Source organism: Lathyrus oleraceus, chromosome 3 (assembly GCF_024323335.1).
Source record: "Lathyrus oleraceus cultivar Zhongwan6 chromosome 3, CAAS_Psat_ZW6_1.0, whole genome shotgun sequence".
NCBI lineage: Eukaryota > Viridiplantae > Streptophyta > Magnoliopsida > Fabales > Fabaceae > Lathyrus > Lathyrus oleraceus.
In genome coordinates this window covers 94,398,095-94,410,200 of record NC_066581.1, presented here as the reverse complement: position 1 = coordinate 94,410,200, position 12,106 = coordinate 94,398,095, and positions in this window count along the sequence as shown.

Below are 12,106 nucleotides of genomic sequence, written 5' to 3'. Positions count from 1 at the left end.
CCAAAGGTGACCAGGCATTTACCGATGACTGGGGAAACAAGATATACAACCAAACGTCAACGGACGAATGGGAAAAACTCAAAGTTTATCGACACCAACGAAGAAGTGAACTTACTGGGGAAAAAGCTAATCACAACCAAACGTCAATGGACGATTGGGAAAAACTCATCGTTTATCGACACCAACGGAGAGGTGAACAGACGTCAACGGATGACCTGTGGGGGGAGATACAACTAGACGTCAACGGACGAATAGGAAAAACTCAACGTTTATCGACACCAACAGAGAGGTGAAAATACATCAACGGATGAATAGGAAAGGACACAACTATACGTCAATGGACGAATAGGAAAAACTCAACGTTTATCGACACCAACGGAGAGGTGACCACTTCACTGGGGAAGGAACAGATGTTACGAACATCGAAAGATGATGTTTACCGACATCAAAGAAAAGAACACACGCGAGTGCTGACATGACACTTACCGGTATCACAAAAGGATGACATCTTCAATACGTCAAGACAAGGCTAAACTCTTGCTGGGGGTCTCACTAGGGAGACTCAAGCTTTCCTTTCACGGACGGGTGAGGAAATAAACCTCTCTGGGGAATTATCAATCCTGAATGCTGTCAGGAACAACTGTAGCAAACGTGCCGTACAGATGTTGAACTATGATCCGCCTCTGCCGGGGATATGGTCTGATTAGGTTTAACACATGAATGCATATGTTTGAATTTTTCTATGGCGTAATGCTCCATATTGAATGGAAATGCTACGCAATTTGAGGATGCAATGATCACTACATGCAAGATGCAAAATGATGAACACTCCTGCTAGGGAGCAACTGAATTGCTCTGCTGAACACACAAACTGATGAATTCTCCAACACTGTGGGGAGACTCTGTCTGAGGAATATGCTCTACGGGGAATAGCACCAACTTCTCACTCATGCTGAGGAATAGCATTGTTGCTGGAGAGAGGATAGATCCCAACGGGGATAACCTTCACCAAACCCAATCCACTCGGGGATTCTGCTAGGGAAACAACCAATGCGACTTCACTGGGGAGAGCCAATCACAGGTAGGATGAACTCTGCTGGAGATAATTTTCGCCGAACCTGATCCACTCGGGGAACTTGCTGGGGAAAACCATCAACACGAACCCTCTGCTAGGGAGATCCACTAGAGGAAAACATTCCACACCCTGATGGGGGAAAGGCAAAACCCTGTTGGGGAAATAATAGACCAGACCACGCTGGGGATAGACATCCACAACCCTGCCAGGGAAAAGCGTTCACGACCACGCTGGGGATAGCAGTACTCCAAACCATACTGCTGGGGGGATAAAATACTCCACTGACACCTCCGCTGGGGGTACAGCAACTTCCAACTCGGTGGGGATTAACAATCTTCAGACTCAGTGGGGAACTGCCAGCTTTCAGACTAGCTGGGGAAACCCACTCTCAGGCCTGCTGGGGAATAAAAACTCCACAGACGTCTCTGCAGGGGATAAGAATAGTTCTGATAGCCTCTAGACTTGCTTGGCGAAACAGTCACTTTCAAGCCTGCTGGGGAATTCCTGATCTTGACTATGCTGGGGAGACAGGAATTGAACTTGCTTCATCTGCTGGTGAAGATCCCCACCACCTCGCACTACTGGACAATGCTGACAACATCTCTGAACAAAACCATGGCTACTGTTTCAGCCAGGAACCAAAAGGTAACAACCTGCAAAACAGCACAACATACCTGCACCAGGGGATTGCATGGACAAGATACGCTCAAGTGTCCTTAACATTCAAAATGATTTTCAAATGTTTTATCTCTCTGCACGTTATTGTCTAACCTTCATGTTTTCATATGCAATGTTTATCAAAAATTCGGACGTTTTTGCAAACAAAACAGTAAAATAAAAACGAGAGAACAATTTATCTGAATAACGACTTTTATTGATTGAAAAGGGGCCTGAAAAGGCGAATACATCGGGAAGCAATTCCTAGGAAGAGGTAATTGCGCACAAAAGGAAAAAATCTATCCTGATGGCAATGTGAACACGGCATCCACTATTTCCCAATTCTGTTATGACTCACAGATCATCAATTTCCTCCCAAAATTCCTTGCTTTCTGAGAAGAATGACTGGACCGATCATATCCTTCGAGATGGTAGACGATGCAGCGCGATGAAGTACAGATAACTTAGACTGTAGTCTGCGCTTTAATCCCTCTTTTGCCTGGATCGCCCTTTCGGGTTTTCAATCCACCGGGATACCCATATTTGCCTAAGCCGCCCTTGCGGGTTTTCGACTTACCGGGTGTACAAATTCTTTTCATTTTTTATCCCTAACTTTTGCCCGAACCTTTTCTTCTTTTTTTTTGGTTCGCCGGGATGCCCTTTTTTGCCTGGACTCTTTTATTCTTTTTGTCCAGCGGGTCAATTTACGCGAAGTATTTTTTGACTACATCTGAGTTAACAGGGGACAAAAAATCTTCACCATCCATAGTTGTAAGCATCAAGGCTCCACCAGAGAAAACCTTCTTAACAACATATGGACCTTCATAATTAGGAGTCCACTTGCCCCTGTTATCTGTACCGGGAGGAAGGATCCTCTTCAAAACTAAATCACCAGTCTGATAGCTTCGAGGACGCACTTTCTGATCAAAGGCTCTCTTCATCCTTCTCTGATACAACTGCCCATGGCACACGGCTGCTAACCGTCTCTATTCGATAAGGCTTAACTCGTTAAACCTTGTTCGAATCCATTCAGCTTCGTCAAGCTTGACATCAAGCAAGACCCTCAGAGAAGGGATCTCCACTTCAACAGGTAGGACAGCTTCCATACCATACACAAGGGAGTACGGGGTTGCCCCGGTCGACGTACGTACTGAGGTACGGTACCCATGCAAAGCGAAAGGCAGCATCTCATGCCAATCCTTGTACGTCACGACCATCTTCTGCACAATCTTCTTGATATTCTTGTTTGCCGCCTCTACAACACCATTCATCTTCGGTCTGTAAGGAGAAGAATTGTGATGTTCAATCTTGAAATCCCTACAAAGCTCTTTCATCATCTTGTTATTGAGATTCGAACCATTATCAGTGATGATTCTCTCAGGAACCCCATAACGACAGATGATTTCCTTCTTGATGAACCGGGCAACCACTTGTTTGGTAACATTAGCATAGGAAGCTGCTTCCACCCACTTGGTGAAGTAATCAATCGCAACCAGGATGAAGCGATGTCCATTAGAAGCAGTAGGCTCAATCTTCCCAATCATATCAATGCCCCACATGGCAAACGGCCAAGGTGAATTCATGACATTCAGAGGGCTTGGTGGTACATGCACCTTATCAGCATAAATCTGGCATTTATGGCACTTCCGAGCGTACTTGAAACAATCGAATTCCATAGTCATCCAGTAATAACCGACTCTCAACAATTTCTTAGACATTGCATGACCACCAGCATGGGTACCAAAAGATCCTTCATGCACTTCTTGCATCAGCATGTTTGCTTCGTGTCTATCCACGCATCTGAGCAGAACCATGTCAAAGTTCCTCTTGTACAGCACATCATCCTGATTCAAATAAAAGCTTCCAGCTAGCCTTCTCAGGGTTTTCTTATCATTCTTCGATGCACCTTCAGGATACTCCTGGCTCTTGAGGAAGTTCTTGATATCATAGTACCACGGTTTCTCATCCACAACAGACTCGGCTGCAAACACATATGTAGGCCTCTCAAGTCAATTCACCGCAACATGTGGCACATGATTCCACCAATGAACTTTGATCATAGAAGACAAAGTAGCCAAGGCATCGGCCATCTGATTCTCATCCCGGGGGACATGATACAACTTCACTTTCTTGAAGAACGTCAGTATTCTTCTGGTGTAATCTCTGTAAGGAATCAAATGCGGCTGATTAGTATTCCAATCTCCATTGACCTGATTGATCACTAGAGAGGAATCTCCATAAATGTCAAGCGTTTTGATCCTCAAATCAATGGCTTCTTCTATCCCCATGATGCAAGCCTCATACTCAGCCTCGTTGTTGGTTACGTCAAAAGTCAGCCTGGCAGAAAAAGGTATATGAGCACCTTTTGGATTAATAAGCACTGCCCCAACACCGTTGCCATTCACATTCACAGCCCCATCAAACATCAATGCCCACTTGTCATCAGGATCCGGTCCTTCCTCGACAAGAGGCTCTTCACAATCTTTCATCTTAAGATACATGATGTCCTCATCAGGGAATTCAAACATCATCGGCTGATAATCGTCAATCGGTTGCTCGGCAAGGTAGTCCGACAGAATACTACCTTTGATGGCCTTCTGCGACGTGTACTAGATATCATACTCTGTTATAATCATCTGCCAACGGGCAACACGTCCGGTGAGAGCCGGCTTCTCAAAGATGTATTTCACTGGATCCATCTTAGAAATCAATAAAGTGGTATGGTTCAACATATACTGCTTCAGTCGGCGAGCAGCCCAGGCCAAAGCACATCAAGTTTTCTCAAGCTGTGAATATTTGATTTCACAGTCGGTAAACTTTTTGCTAAGGTAGTATATAGCATGCTCTTTTCGACCAGACTCGTCATGCTGTCCCAATACACACCCCATCGAGTTCTCAGTCACTGACAGGTACATTATCAGAGGTCTCCCAGGAACTGGAGGTATGAGGATTGAAGGTTTCCGTAGATACTCTTTTATCTTGTCAAAAGCTTTCTGACAGTCATCATTCCACCTGATTGCTTGATTCTTTCTTAGCAATTTGAATATTGGTTCACACGTGGCAGTTAGGTGAGATACAAACCGTGCAATGTAGTTCAATCTCCCTAAAAACCCACGAACCTGCTTTTCAGTTTTCGGTTCAGGCATTTCTTGAATAGCTTTGACTTTTGCTGGATCAACCTCAATCCCTTTCTCACTGACAATGAAGCCCAACAGCTTCCCGGATCTCACCCCAAACGTACACTTGTTTGGATTCAGCCTCAGTTTGAACTTTCTCAGTCTGTCAAACAACTTCTGCAAGTTGACCAGGTGCTCCTCTTCTGTGTGCGACTTCGCAATCATATCATCCACGTACACTTCAATCTCTTTGTGCATCATGTCATGAAAGAGAGTCGTCATAGCCCTCTGATAGGTAGCACCGGCATTCTTCAGCCCAAATGGCATCACCTTATAGCAAAACGTGCCCCAAGGTGTAATGAATGTCGTCTTTTCCATGTCCTCTAGCGCCATCTTAATCTGATTATACCCAGAAAAACCGTCCATGAAAGAGAAAACCGAGGATTGAGCCGTATTATCAACTAATACATCAATGTGAGGTAATGGGAAATCATCTTTCAGACTCGCTCTGTTCAAATCCCGGTAATCGACACACATTCTGACTTTGCCGTCCTTCTTCGGCACTGGAACGATGTTGGCCACCCACGAGGGATAAGTAGTAACTGACAGAAAACCCACATCCAACTGCTTTTGAACCTCTTCCTTGATCTTAACAGCCATATCAGGACTCGTTCTTCGAAGCTTCTGCTTGACTGAAGGACAATCTTCTCTGAGAGGTAGTCTATGCACCACAATATCGGTATCCAACCCAGGCATATCTTGATACGACCAGGCGAATATCTCCACATATTCTCTCAGCATCTCAATCAACCTTCTCTTGACATCTTCCTTCAAAGCAGCCCCGATCTTAATATCTTTTCTGGCGTCCTCAGTACCAAGATTAATAATCTCCAACTCCTCCTAATGAGGTTGGATGACCCTTTCCTCTTGCTTCAACAATCTGACCAATTCTTTGGGGAGTACACAGTCTTCCTCACTCTCTTCTTCAGCTTGGTAGATGGGATTATTGAAATCATACTGAGCCATAACAGAACTGTTCATAGTGGAGTCCGTAAGATCACTTCTGCATGTTTAATGCTTTATTTTAGAAAAAAGAATTCAAAAAAGTCACACAAAAAACAAAAACATTGCCATTTTTACTTTTTTTGAAAATGAAAATAAAAACAGAAAGGCAGGGATCAAAAAATTGTTTGCAAAACGTCCTTTATTAATGATATCATTGAAAAACATGATGAGGCCCTACAATGAACCACTACGCCTTGGGCAGAACGTAGGGTTTTGTGCAAAATGAAAAACAAAAGAAAATTACTCTGTTTGAAGAGTAACTTGGACCACATCTTCTGCCGTCCAGTTGTTGATCAACTCCCCTGGTGCATACGGGCGAACCCAGTTGTCTAGATCACAATCACTGTCTCCGTATTCACTTCTGGCTGCAAAGACGTCACCATGATTCATCAGCCCAGCGCTGGTAAAGGTACTCGGCCCTTTCTGCTCAATCTGCTCTGCTTGCAGCGGTTGATAACCAATACCGAACTTATCTTCTTTGATAGGCAAGTCCACCATCTTGCCCCAGCCTTCTGCTTTACCAGAGTTGACAACCTCCACTGCCTGCTTGTACGATGCAATTGAGGCACTTGGCTTCTTCTACTCAGCAAAAGCCACCCTCTCAAGAGCAACAGTCTCGAACGCTTGGCATAGAGTTTCATGGATCTCGCCATCCACCTCTACATACTTGAAAGAGGATAGGTGGCTCACCAGAATGTCTTCTTCACCGCACACAGTCACAATCTGACCGTTCCAGACATACTTCAGTTTCTGGTGGAGAGTTGACGAAACTGCCCCAGCCCCATGTATCCAGGGACGCCCCAATAAACAACTATATGCGGGCTGAATGTCCATCACATAGAAGACGATATCAAATACCTTCAGGCCAATCTTCACTGGCAACGTGACTTCACCAAAAATAGACCGTTTGGATCCATCAAAGGCACGAACAATCAGATCGCTCGGAGTAAGGACAACCCCTTCAACATCTATCTTACCCAGAATCTTCTTAGGCAGCACATTCAAAGACGAGCTAGTGTCTACCAACACATGAGACAATACTGCGCCTTTGCACTCCATGGTGATATGCAGGGCCTTGTTATGGTTGCGACCTTCAGGCGTCAAGTCAAAATCTGTGAACCCCAAACCGTGCCTGGTGCTCACATTAGCAATCACACCCTCCAACTGGTTGACAGAGATCTCTTGAGGCACGTAAGCCAGATTCAACATCTTCAACAAGGCATTACGGTGTGCCTCAGAGCACAGAAGCAATGAGAGTATAGAAATTTTGGACGGAGTCTGATTCAGCTGATCTACAATCTTGTAGTCACTCTTCTTTATAATCTTCATGAACTCCTCCACGTCTTTCTCGAATGAACCCTCAGGCGCCTCCTTCTGAGCAGGTTCTTCATCAATCACAGCCTGTTTACCATTAGCTTTGGCGAGAGCCTCATCATTGTTATCTCTCAACGGTTGGGGAGCAAACAGATGACCGCTTCTAGTGAACCCTCCGGGTCCCCCAACATTGTCCACAACTGGACCTGCAATCACAGGAGTTCTCCTCGGTAACCCAATAGTCACTGGAGCTTGACTAACTGGCCTGACCTGACCTTCAGCCCTTCTGTTGATGCGGTAAGCGTTGTCATATATCCACGGCACAGCCCTACTATTTTCAACCGGTATTCTACCAGAAACAGCAACGATGGTAGTCGGAGCACTGACGGTTACAGGAGCAGAAATGGTAACAGGAGTACCACTAGTTGTAGGCGCATTAACAGTTCTCTGGCCACGTCCCTCGGACGGTTTGAAATAAATGGTGACAGTTGACACCACCCCACGTTCTTTAACAGCCCGACTAAACTGTAAACAGCCCTCATCAATCAGATTCTGAATACCAGCCCTCAACTGTACACAACCATTCTCTGACCCAGCACAATCTGAACAGTCTTGATCACAACCCGGGTATACTCCCCCATTCAACAAACGATCCTTCACAACAACCAACGGAGTCTGAATCTCCTCAACACTGACCACCAAGTCTTCAGCTTTACCGTCTTCAACATTGTTCACTCTGTGTGCACCATGCGGAGGCATAGGATTGTTCACAACATTAGGCACAGGAGCAAAATTGATAGTTTTGGCGTCAATTAAGTCCTGGACCTTATGATGAAAAGCTCGACAGTTCTCAATATGGTGCCCCGGTGCACCAGAGTGAAAGTCACAACGAACGTTGGCATCATACCCAGGTGGTATCTTTGTCAACGGAGCCATTGTACGCAACTTCACGAACCCCAATCTGAGCAATTTGGGCAAAAGTTCAGCATATGTCATCGGCAACGGGTCGAAACGTCGATCCGGCATTCTCTGTCTCTGCTGAAACGGACGTTGCGGTTGTTGTTGTTGTTGTGGTGGTGGTTGTTGAACTCTCTGTTGTTGCTGTTGTTGACGTGGCTGAGGTGCCGGAATAGTTACAGCAGCAACCTGACGATATTGCCCTCTGTTTACACCTCTTCTGTGTTGTACAACGTTGGTTTCACCCTCTCTCCTGCGAGGTGCCCCAGCAAACGGCTTCTTTGAAGATGAGGAACCAACATCCTGAATCTTCCCCGCTTTGATCAGACTCTCTGTCCTTTCCCCACAAATTAGAACATCTGAAAAACTACCGAATGGGCAACTCCCCATCCGGTCCATGAACACACCTTGTAATGTCCCAATAAACATATCAGTTAACTCCCTCTCCAGCATAGGGGGTTGTACTCTTGCGGCCAATTCACGCCATCTCTGGGCGTACTCCTTGAAACTCTCCCCGGATTTCTGACAAAGACTCTGCAACTGAGTCTGGCTCGGCGCTATGTCCATATTATGTTTGTACTGCCTCAAGAAGGCTTCACCCAGATCCCTCCAGCTTCGGATAGATTCTCTCTTTAACTCCATGTACCAATCCAAGGAAGCCCCAGATAAGCTATCCTGGAAAAAATACATCCACATTTTCTCGTCATCTGTATAAGCAGAGATCTTCCTATAATACGCCTGTACATGGGTGCGAGGGCAAGAAGTACCGTTGTATTTATCAAATGAGGGTGCTTTGAATTTGTAGGGGATTCTCAACCCTTCCACCAGGCCCAAATTCGTCACATCAAAACCTAAAGAGTTCTGACACTCCATGGCTCTGATCTTTTCAGCTAGGGCATCCACCTTCCTATCTCTTTCATCAGTTCCTCCCACAACTTCATCATCCTCAATGAGGAGAGTAAACATGTCTTCCTACCTGTCAACCAGCGGAGCAGGATGTCGAACGGGAGCCCGGGTAGCTCTGGCATTAACAGTCTCTGCAGCAAGAGGTTGTCCATTAATCCGAATACCCCTCAAATCATCACCCACGGCATAGTCATTGGCGGGAGCAGCAGCAACAACATTGTCATTAACTAGAACACCCACTGGCGACGCACGACTCGGTGGTGGGAGTACAACTTCCTGTCTCTGGGCTAAGGCACACAACTCCTCTTGCCCCTGAACGACCCCTTGCATCATTGTCATGAATTGGGCCATGTTAGCCCTCATCTCAGCCAACTCTGCTTGAACCTAGTCCATGCTTCTCTGTTGATTCAATCTGGTTGAGTAACGGTGCGGACGTTAATCAGCTATCCTGCCTGACACAGGAACCATAGTGAGAAGTCTTGAGCAAGAACACCTGTAATGCAAAATGATATGTGTATGATGCTTATGATGTGTATGATGCACATGATATGTTCATTTCTCAGGCATTCAAGAGCCCAATTCATCTTTCAAGAAATGGCAACCCTGCAACAATGAACAACCAAGAAGCAACACAAGATAATGAGCACAAGGTGAAACACCAACAACCTCATCTATAGATAAGAGCAACAAGGATCATACAACAAAGGTTCAAACAAAGATCCACATGATCAGAGTACAGCAATGAATCCCATCCAACAAACCTGGAGGTGATTCTCAACATAAACAACAAAGATACAAGCTAAGACAAATGGCTTCCAGGAATGAGAGTCTTCAAGTAATGACACTGGTCTATCAACAGGTCACACTCTGAACATTCTGGCAAGGGAGTGAGCTTCTCCTTCAGTTGTCTTCTGAGCTCCACAACTTCTCCTCCAAGCTGGCTCTCTGATGCACGTCTCAAGTCAACTTCCTTCTTCAGTTGGATGTCTTTGTCTCTGAATTGCTTCTCCAGGTCTCTGATCTTCTTCTGATAATTGGCTTCAACTCTCTGCAACCTCAAGCACTCACGGTGTTCTGCATTCAACAACATCTCCATCTCCTCATAGGATCTCTTCTTGCCCTTTAATCTGGCAACATCTTCACCCTGCACGCCCTTGAGTTGATGAGCCAAGTTCAACTTATCAGCTTTGGCTTTGTAGAGTTCCATCTGGGTATCTTGTTCCTTCTCCTCCAACCGGTGATTCTCCATCAAGGCTTGCTTGTACTGCTCAGCAGGTACACTCTCAGCAAGGATCAAAGGTGGTTGCACCTGCAATGACTCCATCCTATCATAGGGAAACAACAAAGTTTCCACTCTCTTCTTGACCCAATCAAGGTAATCAGGCATAGCAACAGCAAACTTCTTCCCTAGAACAGCTCCATCCTTGACACCAATGGTCTTCCAAGCTCTTCCCACTTGCTCCAATCTAGCAGGGTCACTTCGCTTCTCAAAATACACACTTTCAGCTACCTCAGCATCAAGTGGTCTTCCATTCATCACAAACCCCAACTGGCGAAGAGAAAGAACCAGATTGTAATTGATGCAACCCTTAGTCCCTACAAGTGGCACATTACGAAACTCTCCACAACTCATAATGACATTACGCACATCCATCCGGTAAGACTGCCATCTGATATCATATGAGGTAAGAGACATAATCCTCTGAGTCCACTTATGAGTGCTCTGAGCATCCACAAAAGGTCCACTGACTGGCAGGAGAGACAGGAACCATCTGAGCAACAGTGGGAGACAACATCTGATAGCTCCACCCTTACCATGCCTACTGTGAATAGCATAGTAAGTGTCAGCTAACAATGTAGGAACTGGGTTTCCTCCAATGAAGATAGTGACTGCAGCATAGTCCACAAAGTTGGGCATACTTGGGAACAAGACAATTCCACAGATCATGATAGCTAGCTGAGCATGAAAAGCTTCCCAATTTCCCTTCTTTGCTTCCTCTCTAGCCATCTTCAACAGGAACTTCAAAGGCAAACCCACAACATCACCGCCGGTCACAAGGTTGCTCAACTCTGTCAAAGATGTCAATGGCTCACGGTGAAAACTGTAGGTGCAAGTCTTCCGCTTCAACTCGGGAACGAATGCCATCTCTCACAGTGAATAGACTCCTGAATGAACCTGAGAAATGATATGCATGAAGAGATTAGCTTTTTTTCTTTTTTCTCTTTTCTTTCTTTTTTCATTTTTTTTATTGCATTATTTTTTTGAAAATAAACATGCTATGATGCAAATGATGCAGACAAGACTGGCTGGCTGTGTATCTCGGAGCACAGGATCAAAGCTTCGGCTTGAATTCGGAACCACAAATCATCTGAGACCCAAAATCATCTGAGACCCATAGTCATCTGAACCAAGTCACCAACAGGATCACAAGTCACCAACAAGTCACCGACAAGTCACCAACTGTACCTGTAAAAATGATCATTCCCTCCCCACTCACGGGTGTCATCTAGGCCAGGGTAAGGTCGAGAGAAACGCAGCATAAATAACCCTTTCATAGAATATCATCATATACACACCCGAAGTATGTAACGATAATACCCCATCAGAGTCTGAACTGCTCGTGATATCAAGTTCCGCTAAGTGGCGCAATACCACCCGCTTCCCCTGAATCACTCTATTCCTAGGTGTCCTAGATTTCACTCATAGCCTGGACATTGGGCCTTTTACCTCATGTAACTCCCACCCCAACAGAGAGACAAACACAGCACAGCCAGCACAGATGAAAATGATGAATGCAAACATAAATGCAAACATAAATGCGAACATAAATAAATGAAGGCAATAAATGAAACAGCAAAAGCAACCAAACCCTATCCTAGAGAGCGCTAGGAGAGACTCGCTTAAGAAAGATGGACCAGCAAGAGGTCAACTTCTATTCCCCAGCAGAGTCGCCAGCTGTCGCATTACGCGAAAAACCGGCGGGAAAACAAAACAACAGAGCCGCCACCGTGCGTT